Source organism: Crocodylus porosus, unplaced genomic scaffold (genome assembly GCF_001723895.1).
Source record: "Crocodylus porosus isolate Cpor-Errol unplaced genomic scaffold, CroPor_comp1, whole genome shotgun sequence".
In the NCBI taxonomy this organism is placed as follows: Eukaryota; Metazoa; Chordata; order Crocodylia; family Crocodylidae; genus Crocodylus; species Crocodylus porosus.
The window spans coordinates 47,947,174-47,958,353 of record NW_017728949.1 but is presented as its reverse complement, the minus strand read 5'-3'; the positions used below and the strand labels follow the sequence as shown (position 1 = coordinate 47,958,353).

Here is an 11,180-nt window from a genome sequence, read left to right as displayed (position 1 = left end):
GTCTTTTCTCCCGCCCAGGTGGGGGGTCTGACTTGAAGATCTACAGGGTCCCTTCCCACCCTACTTCTATGATTCTATGATATTCAGTGAACCATTAATTATGTTCAACATATGGTACTGCCCACCAAGAATATTGGAGTAAAACTGGCCTGCATCCTCTCACTTTTCATCTTGATGAAAAATTCCTGTTTATCACACAAGTATTTTAAACCTGTGACTGATGGTGGTAATAGCTGATAAATGTCTGACTGTTTCCAAGTAAGCAGAAACAAAATATAGTTCTACATTGTGACTTCATGCCATAACTATGAAAATTCACAAGCCTTCCACATTTCAATATATGTTTAAGAGATGAATATGGCAAAAGTCCCTAAACAGATTTATTTTTTCCACTCACTGATAGAGGTGAATGGGGAAGGTAGAGGGAAGGGGCATGGGGGTAAAGATCAAGGTCTCTCATGGTGAGGGAGGGAGTGGGGCTGGGGCAGGCAATGCCCAACCGGGGCAGAGCACAGGACAGAAACACGGCACGGTAAAACAACAATTTCATGCAAGTCTTGTAACTAACAATATCATGCTGTCATACCCCTGTCATCTCCTGCTTCTTTTTCTGACAATTAATATGGCTGTAGTACATTCACTATAGTGTAAAAAAAATGGGAGAAAGAATCATAGAAAAGAAGAGTTAAACTGCATAGTAAGAACTCGTGTAGTCTACCCCTCTCCACCCACACTCAAAATAGGAGCATCCCTGTTTAAACCACCACCCCTTCAAGTTATTTACCTTGCTCTTAAAGCTTCCAGTGATGGATATTTTCCCATGCCCTTTCCAAGAGTATGTTCCCATGTTTAACCACCCTCAGTTTGACAGTTCCTCCTAAATTTCCCTAAGTGCAATTCAAGATCACTACTCCCTGTTCTGACCCGGGTCCAGAGGAGAGGCTACCATTCTTTTTACCAAAATTCTTTTTAACACAGGAGATGAATCCAGACAAACCTGCATGTGCGGTGTGCGGTGCCTCAGACATATCTGCAGTGCCACAGATGTGGGCATTCCCTGCACTGCTAATTTGCAGCAATGAAGGGTGGGGGGAGGTTAACACCCAGAGACCCTGTTGTCAAAAAAAACCCATGCTAGAAAAAAGCAGGGTGGCACACGTGGTGGCAGCGTGCACTGCCTGAAACTGCAGCCTGGCCAGCAGGAGCCATATTCCAGTTGCCAGCCAGCCAAGCTCTCTGTTGTCAGATCATCATTGTTGGAGACCTGGGAGGGCTCCGGGACCCCAGGTAGGGTGCAGGGACCAGCTCAGGTGCTGGCCCCAGCCTCCTCTACACCGCCTGGGGCGACTTGCCACATGCCGGAGCACATACGCACAGGCGTGCCACGGGGACAACAAGCAGTAGCACAACTATGTGCTGCTGCTCTTTGTCCCCAGGAAAACTCATGGGCACACTCATCTGGAAGCACCCAGTGGTGCCAAACATACAACACACAGGCCGGATTCAGCTCACAGAACCTCTCTAGCTGCCCACCAGGCTACTAGAGGGCACTGGAAATTCAGCCCTTCGGCCCCATGGAGCGTGGCTATCCGTGGTAAGATTAGTTCACTAAACCTGATCTGCCCCCACCCCCACCATTATGACCACTGTGGCACCCTTCATGCCCCAGGTTTGAATCCAGCCTGTGAGGAGCCCCATGGTCCAGATCTGGCCTGGGACCCCAAATGAAGTTGATGCCCCCGCTTTCTAACAATCTTAAAAATGTAAAGATTTATCAAATCCCCTCTACCCTGATCTTCCCCAGTTTAAATAATCCCAGTTTTTTCAATTTAACTTGCACATCACAATTTCTAGACCTCTAATATATTGTGCTAATCTTTGCTGGACTCTTTCCAACATATCCACTTCATGTTATAGCAATGTGAGTAACATGTATGAATATTTCTCTCCTCTCCCCCCAATCTTAAGTATATCTTCTGTTAGAGGCTTTAAAATAAATGAACAAATAAACAAAATATCCTATATTTGGTATACTATGAAGTAAGAAATTACAACCCCAACCAAACTGCCTTTGCCAAATTCAGTAGTAAACTAAGATTGGTATGAATTTGACTTGAGATGTAAACTATGAATAACTGATTTGTATAAAACTCGCACTCCTCTGGCAAAGGTTAAGTTTAAAAAAAAAAAGTTAGTTTTAGAAGAGAATCCCCCCCTCCCCCAAACAAACAAACAATACCAGGTCACCATAGGCTAGCTACTTTGCTAGCCTAACATTTAAGCATCTAAATCAGATATCAGCCTTTTTGGATAATACTTTAAAGGCACTGAAAGAGTTCCAACACACATCCAGCAGACGTTCTACAAGCAGAAAAATACTTCTATGCCAAAGAAAAGAAATTGCTCAGGAAATCTGACATTTTACCAAAAAGATGGCATAAAAACTTGAATGCTGAACTGAACAGGATAGAAATATGACATTTCTAAATCAACAGAAAATAGTAAGTTTAGAAAACAACAAGAAAAGAACAGAGTTTAAGAAGGGCTATCATATAAAACCCATGTTGTTGTTTTTTTGCTTTATCTACTACAGGTACTCCTTTAAAAGCTAGAATGGAATTCTATTTGCTACTGAAAACCAAAAATAGCTGCTGATACAGAGATACCAACACTAATATAAAGTTTTTTAGGCATATGCATGCCGCAAATTAAATCAATTTACTTCTAAATGCAAGTCAAAAAACAAAAAGAAGTCAGTGTTGAATTACTTACAGTGATCAAGCACAAAGTTGGAAAAAACCTTTAGCATACAGAGTTACATATACCTGCCCTGCAGGAGAGGGGAAAAAAAAAAAAGAAGAGTACAAAGCTACTCACACTTAAGAACAAACAGCAAGGTCCACAGTAGCGTTGCAAAATAACACTATGTAACCACTAAATTCTAACAAAACTTCACATGACTAATCTGCTTCTGAAAGTACTTAAAGTTTTGAGCGTCAGAACTCTAAAGCTAGGGAATTAACTGTTCACATTCACAATAAAACAAGGCAGTAATACAGATAGTTAAATTAAAACAAGATGAAGGTCTATGGTAAAAATGTATAACTTCTCTCTGTTCATGCATTTAAGAATGTATTTATATATACAGGGGTAGCTGGATTTGCCCCTTTTTTGTACGAAATTCAAAATGTGTGCAGCTAACTGTATTATTCTAGCTGAATTTAGTAAAAGGCAACATGCCATGGTTATTTTTGTACTGTATGAACAGTAAAAAGCAAAACAAACAACAAAATTAAGCATGTGAATTATACTTTTAAGTAGAATTTCTGGTTCTTATGTAGGTCAAAAGAAGAAACTAGTGACAGATATGAAATGCATGTGCCACCAAGATAAATCCCACCATATACTTTTATACAATACAATGTGTCCAATTCTAACAATGCAGAAAAATACACCCACTTCTTTCACTTTTTACTCATCTGTACTAGTGCCTCCTGGGTCTTGGGGGGCACCCGGGTTCCCCCACAACTAATTGCTGAGCTGGGGGCACGGAGGTGGGCCCCCCTGCGCACTCCCCAGCAGACCTGGAAGTGTCCCACTTCTGGGTTCGCCACTGAGCATGTGGGCCCCTCCCCGCGCTCCTGTGGGATGCTCCATCCGCCCCAGCATCGCAGCATTCACGAGGTGCGGTGGTCCCTCAGGGTATGCTGAAAAAAAACATTTAAAGCTGTGTCTATGGCCAAACTGCTGATTCTCCAAATCAGCATTGACTCTTCAGCTTCAGCTGAACAGAAACGGGGACAGTGATCCAAATCACCTAAACAAATCACTGTCCCCAATTCAGGCCGAATCCAAATCTTTATTTAAACTTTATTTGATATCACTTAATCTTTGAGAACTAGAAAGAAAGAGAACAAAATCTGTTTAATAAGTGCCCCTGGCTTAAAATGTTTTTCTCTCACCAAGCAAGCTAATGTAATGGTCTTTTTCTGCTTGAGATCCCTCTCAAAAGCTTCCAGATGTCATTAGCAACACCAATTAACCTGAAGTGTTCATTGGTTTGCTGTAGGGGGAGGGGCAGCCCAGCACAGCTCTGGTGCTGTCCAATCCTCTGTGCCATCTCAGGCCAGGTCACCCATTCTTGGGCTGGATCTAACCTCTCTGCAGGATAGACTGATCCCTGATCTAAGTCTACTGTCCTGCACTGAGGCAGATTACACAGCCACCCAAATCATCCTAGAAGAAAAATAGAATTTGCAGCAAAGCTAATGTAAGTAACTTTCTCTCGTCCAAGCCCCAGTAAATATGGAAAACCATTGATCACCACCCTCTTTATAATTACCATTTATGTAACTTGCAAATAAAAAAAATAAACTGGTGGATATTAGTAGTTGAATTCTTTCAAAATAAACCTCAGACATAATTAGGAGACCAGTTTTAAAGTTAGAGCTATTTTTCCTTATTGACAATCACTGCATCTTCATGCCAGGTTACTAACAGAGCTGTTCAGAAGTGTTACAGAAGCCACATTTCAGTAACAGATTGACAACAAAACTCCCCCAGGCTATCATCTTTTGGGCCAAATGCCTGTCATTAGTTCGCTGTGACCTTTTCTCTGGTTTTACATTCTCTCTCAATTTTTTCCCCAGCCTATACTTTTACTTCTTATATTTGCACTTTTCTTGGTGGCTCATTCTCTTCATTTTCACAGCTAAAAGTACACAACAGTTGTGACATTGACATATCCCATTACTATCCATACTCCTAGCCCAGAAAGCCACCATCACTGAGCAGAAGGCCATGAGTGTCAAAAACATGTTGCTTGAGCTTGCAACGCAGTACATCTGGGTCAAAGAAGTTCCACACATCTAATGCTAGAGCACAGAGCTGGTTAGCTGCATTAATCTGAAGTCTGGAAGAAAGTTAGGCATTCTAGGCCCTGGGGGACATAACTTCTGTAGTACTACAGACTTTGCAGCACTACACAAAATACTACAGATGGCCACATATTCAAAGCCCTTGGTCTGGAGAACAACAAAGTTGCCAAAAATCATGCTCTTCAGCCAGGCAGAAGCAAGTAACTGCTTTTTTGTTCACTCTGGCCAAAGGCAAATCTGTTGGTGGGCCTTCTGGCTCACATAGGCTTTCCTTATCTCTTGGTCTTGCCACAGCAACAGCTGATCCAGATCGGGAATGCCTTGGAGCCCTTTAAAGTTCTTGGCTCTCAAACTGCCCAAGAGATAAGAGCACTGGTTTTCATGCCCAAGCAGGCCTTGCCAGCACTGCAACAGCCCTGTCTTTTTTACCATTAGGCAACAACAAGGACTGCCTGCATTCTGCCCCCCACAGCAGGGGTGACCCAACTGTTTTCCCACTCACCACTGCAGTCCTGTCCTCAGTCCCGCCGGGTGGCAGGCAGCCTGCAAGCCTCACTGACATCTCACTGCTGCATAGGCATCGGGGAAATAGCTACTCTTTTTCCTTCCCCTCCTGTTTTGCAGGGGGGAGGGGGGAAAAAGAGCAGAGCACAGAACTCTGGGATAATGGAAGGTCAAAGACAGGGGTCTCCAACCTTTTTAAGTAGGAAATCACTTTTTGAATTAAAGCAACCCAAGATCTACCATGCACTATTATCTGGGGGCATGCCCCCCAGCAGGTAGATTTGTGGGGGCAGGGCAGATGGAGGCCCCAGAGATGAGGGAGAGGGTGGGGCACAGGCAGGAGCAGGGGCTGGGGGGTATGGTGCCCTGGCCAGGCTGGGCGGTGGGACAAGTGGAGGCCCAGGGAAGAGCAGCTGCAGCAGCTGTGAGGGAGGGAATGGGGCTGGGGCAAGCCCTGCATAGCCAGGGTGGGACATGGGATGGAGCCATAAGCAGCTCATCCAGGCGACCTGTGAAGCAGAGCCACGCGGTCCAGGAGGGCATGGGGAGGGTGTGACCGCAGCTCTGCAAGCAGGGCGGGGCAGGTTGGGGCGGTACCAGGCTCTTCCCAGTGCAGGTGTTGGCCTGGACTGTGCTCAGGCAGGGCGGCAGCCACCCAAAAATTTGACGTAGCCCCCCTCAAACCTCCAACCCACCCCTCTCAGCGCAGCTGCCACCTGCCCCAAGCTCAGTGTGGCCCAGCCTCCAGCAGGAAGAACCCAACTCAGCATCCCAGCCCCAGTATGCAGCAGCAACTGGCCCTCCATGTGCAGATCCAGCCTCCATGCCCTAGGGTGGGGAAGGGGCAGGGAGAGGGGAAGGCTGTACCGGGCTCTTCCTGGTGGGGGGGCTGGGCTATGGCAAATTTTCAGGTGACTGCAGCCCCTCCTGTAGTCCCCCTCCCTGCGCTGCCGCCACCTGGCCCAACCACAGCCCAAACCAACACCTCTGCCAGCTATCCCTGCATGCACATGCCCCCCATGCTGTACGCCCCCCCTATCCCACCCATGGCCCCCAGACAAGCCGCTCGCTAGGGTGGCCATCATAGAGGGCATTCCGGTTTTCTGCTACTCTATTGATAAGAAACCCCAATGCCTTTATGTCCTCTAGTTTTCTCTTCAAGAGAAAAAAAAAATAGAGGACATAAAGGCATTGGGGTTTCTTATCAATAGAGGACTGAGGACAGCCACTGTCCTCTATGATGGTCACCCTACTGCTCACAGCTCCATCCTGCACCTAGCCGTGGCTGTTCAGGGCCTGCCCCTGCCCTGCCCCACTCCCTCCCTCACAGCTGCTGCAGCTACCCACACTGCCCCATGTTTGGGGGGTGGGGGGAGCATGTGCTGGGCTTTGCATCCCACTGCTGGGCTAAGCTTCATTCCTTATCTAAATCAGTGACCTAAGAATCAAAGGAAAGCTGGGTGACAGTGACAGCAAGTTGACTGCTTTCACCAACCATCGCAAAGCTGCCAAATCAGCCAGTAATGCAGTAGTCCTCAACTTTAGGAAAGCTGACTTTCATAAGCTCAGGAGGCTTGCTCTTGAGGCCTGAGAGGCCATGATTTCACAGGGAGTGGAGTTCAGGATGAGTGGTTGCTCCTTAGGAAGAGATCCTAGAAGCACAAGAGGAGTCCATCCCAACCCATAGGAAAGGTGGTAAAAGGGCTCAGCAACCCCCTTGGCTCAGAGAACTCATGGATCCCCTATGTCTAAAAAGAGACATGTATAAAGAATGGAGGACAGGAAACACCACTAAAGGAGGAGTATACTACATTGCTCCGCACCTGCAGAGAATGAACTAGAAAAGCCAAGGCTGAAAATGAAATCCATCAGGCTACATGTATCAAGAGCAATAAAAAGTACTTCTTCAGATATGTGGGGAGTCTAAAAGAAAAACAAGGGCAACATTGGACCCCTGCTAAGCCAGCTGGGGCAGCTGACTACTGACAACCAGGAAAAAGCCAATCTGCTTAATGATTACTTTGCGTCATTTTTTCACCAGTCCGAAAGGGACCACTCTGCCTAGCATTATGCGAGATTGACCAGGGTGAGGATGAATATATGTCCACCACTGTCGTGGATCTTGTGAGGGAGCATCTTGAGAGGCTGGACCTCATAAAATCTGCTGGTCCAGCTAGCTAAGTTGCACCCAAGAGTGCTAAAGGAACTGGCAGACATCATAGCTCAGCCACTGGCGAGGACAGTCGAGAACTCATGGCACTCAGGCAAAGTAATGGAAGTTTGGAAGAGGGCCAATGTAGTTCCCACCTTCAAAAAAGGGAGGAAAGACGACCCAGGAAACTACAGGGTTTAACCTGTAACCCTGGTAAGATTTTGGAAAAAATTATCAAAAAAAATCCTATTCTTGACAAGCTAACAGAAGACAACATTCTGAGGGACACCCAACATGGCTTTGTTGTGGGTAGGTCTTGCTTGACCAATCCGATTTCCTTCTATGACCACGTGACATATCACCTGGACAAAAAGGGAAGACAAAAATGTCATACATTTGGACTTTAAAAAAAGCCTTTGACCTGGCGTCCCATGATGTCCTTATTGAAAAACTGGGCAACTGCGGCCTCAGCTACTCCATAGTCTGATGGCTGTGGAACTGGCTCCAAGGTCAGACCCAGAGGGTGGTAGCTGACGGAACCGAATCAATGTGGCACGCGGTGACTAGTGGCAACCCCCAAGGCTCTGTTCTCGGACCTGTACTCTTTAATGTCTTCATAAACTATCTAGACTCTGGTGTCAAATGCAGACTATCCAAGTTTGCTGATGACACCAAACTTTAGGGGAGAGTGTCCACACTTGAGGATAGGTTGGTGATCCAGGCCGACCTCCACAGGCTTGCAAGGTGGGTGGATGAAAACCTGATGGCATTCAATATGGAGAAATGTAAGGTGTTCCACCTGGGAAATAATCCATATCACACTTATAGGTTCGGCAATGATACACTCACTAGCACCATGACCAAAAAGAGACTTGGGGGTCATGATTGACCACAAGACGAATATGAGCCACCAATGTGATACCGAAGCTAGCAATGCGAATAAAAAACTCTGGCTTGCATCTACTGATGCATCTTGAGCAAGACCAAGGATGTCATCCTCCTGCTGTACTCTGCCTTGGTGAGGCTGCAGCTGGAGTACTGATCCAGTTCTGGGCTCCACAATTTAGCAAGGACATGAAGAAGCTTGAAACAGTCCAGAGGAGAATCCTGTGCATGATCAGAGGGCACGATCAAAGGGATCAGAACAGGCCTGAAGAACCACAGGCTCCAGGGTGACATGGTGGCACATACGGGGTGTGCATCAGGATCTGGGGGAACACCTGTTCACCAGAGGACCCCAGGGGATGCCAAGATCCTGTAGTCACAAACTCCTGCAAGACCATTTTTGGCTGTACATAAGGAAAAAAACTTCTTACTGTCCAACAGTAACTGGAACAGACTCCCCCCAGAAAACCTACTCTAGACACCTTCAAGAAAAACATTTGAATGCTTATCTTGGAGGGATCCTTTGATCCTAGCTGACTTCCTGTCCCTCGGGCAGGGGGCTGAACCTGATGAGCTTATGAGGCCCCTTCCAGCCCTAGTGTCTATGAAATAAGCGAATGGAGATTTTTTTTTTTTTTTTAAACACATTGTACTACATACTAAGGATGTTTATACACATGCTCTGGGGTGAGGGGATTCGCTTTAATTACAGCAGCTCCGAGAGCCTGAAGTGTCACATTTATCAGCATCCCCACACTGAAAAATAGCAGCAGGGGCGCTTTAACCAAAGTTTGTCAAAAAAATGCCAGTGGGGATGCCAGACATGATGCTGAAGTCTGCTGGAGCATGGTAATTACAACAGACTCAACTGAGTAATTACAGGATGCCAGAGCAGCCTCACTGCACTGCCCCAACTCTCAGCCCCATCAAGAGATACCTTCCCCAAAGACTACTTCCAACTCCAGTGCATCAGGGAATCAGAACCCCTCTGCAACCAAGTAGTTGTGCTGAACAGCTGCCACTTTATATGTTGCAACAACTTGAATCACTTTACACATTCAACCAGGTATTAGAGACACCAGAGCAAAAAGTGGAAAAACAAATCCTAGACATTCTGGCCTAAGGGGAAAAGCTTCCTTCCTAGTCTTAAAAAAAGGCAGGTACAGCAATCAACAGTGTCCAGAGCAGACTGGAAAAGCCCAGTCACAGATTCTATGTATGGGAGCTGCTGATCTGAAGGCAAAAGTAGGCTCCATGTACTATTTTTTAAAATAAACAGGATAAAAACAAGCTTCCTCCATGGTGGACAGGAAACCAGTGGCTTACTCAAGCTCCCTTCTCTCCCAGCCAGTTTGCAAATCAAGTGAAATTCCCCACTCTTCTCCCCCCTCCCCCCCCCCCAAGAGCACCATTAAAAATAAAAGGTGGGTATGGGAAGAAGTCAAAATCCCTTGTCTGGAGTATTAAACCAGAAGTGCCACCCTCCTTCCCCAGTTTTGGGAGTGTGAGGTCTGCATTCTGTTGCATTAAAACCAGCATCAACTTCCAGGCAAAAAAGCAAATAGATGAGCACTTGCTTGTTTAAATAAATCCAGAATGTGCTGCACTTAAATCAGACATGATTCAACAAATCAGTGAATCTTCTGATGCAACTGAGATTTCATTCCTGCTTCAAGAAGTTGTTCAGTGTAATATCTCAAGGCCTTTCTTACCCGCAACAGCAGCACTGCATACTTGACAGGAGCTACACAATGTGACAAATATTTTCAAAACAAGTACCAAAAATGAGAGAAATCTAAATACAAATAAAGTTACAAATATGTTTACTCCTAATTACTTTAAAAGGTGGAGAAACTTTCAGAGAATGCATGCAAATACAAACAGTACAAATATGGTAAAGTAATTTTTAGCAACTTAGGGGAAAGAAGAACTGGCAATATGGTTTTTAAATCATGTCAAAAAGACTTGGACTTACAATAACTTATATCTTAGTTATCCTTAGTACCTTCTCAAATAAGTGCAATTTTCCCTGACAACTAAAGAAAGAGGAAGATTAACGGTATATATTTATTTATTTTTATAAAATCTCTCTCTATCAAGGACTGTACTACAAGTGAACCATGATTTGGATCCTTTGAAATCAAAACAAACCTTAGCTCATTTTAGAACATGTTTACAATTTGGATTATAACATGGTATATAACCACTGTGCAAATCAAGACTGGCTGAGGATTCTTTCACAGAAAATAGTCTAAGTGGAACATGTTGCCTCATGTTTTCCATAGAGAGTTTTGTTCCATCTTCACAAGCAGCTACAAAACTACCAACTGGTATTAATTATTGGTATGATATTTGGTATCATACAGTAACCAAGAAAAAGCTATACAGCATTTTAAGAAAAGGTAAGGGAAGAAACAAGTTTACAAGATTTAACATTGCGAGTTTTGGAACCTAATCAAAAGGAAAAAAAGGTAAAAAGTTCAGAAGACTCACATTTTTATTTTAGGTAACTTCTCTCTAGCTAACTCACTGAGCAACAGCTAAGGAACCCACCTCAGAGCAAGGAGCAAGTTGCTTGCAGTGCAGCTTCCTACTTACTAAGACTGATGGGATTCTTTCCACTGCTGCTTTCTGTCATAAAAAAGTAATGTAGAAAACTTCCTAATAATTTCTTGGTTATGTTAGAAATATTATTAAAAATGCATTATCAATAGCTGTTAGCTCCCATCAATAGTGTTGTCCTCTGAATAAGCACGGCTGCC

General features: G+C 44.9%; 1 protein-coding gene across 1 annotated transcript in view; it reads right to left on the bottom strand.

The window, feature by feature from the left end:
- Positions 1 to 11,180, bottom strand: part of COBLL1 (cordon-bleu WH2 repeat protein like 1) — a 73,988-nt gene that overhangs the window by 59,461 nt on the left and 3,347 nt on the right. The window lies entirely within an intron of this gene.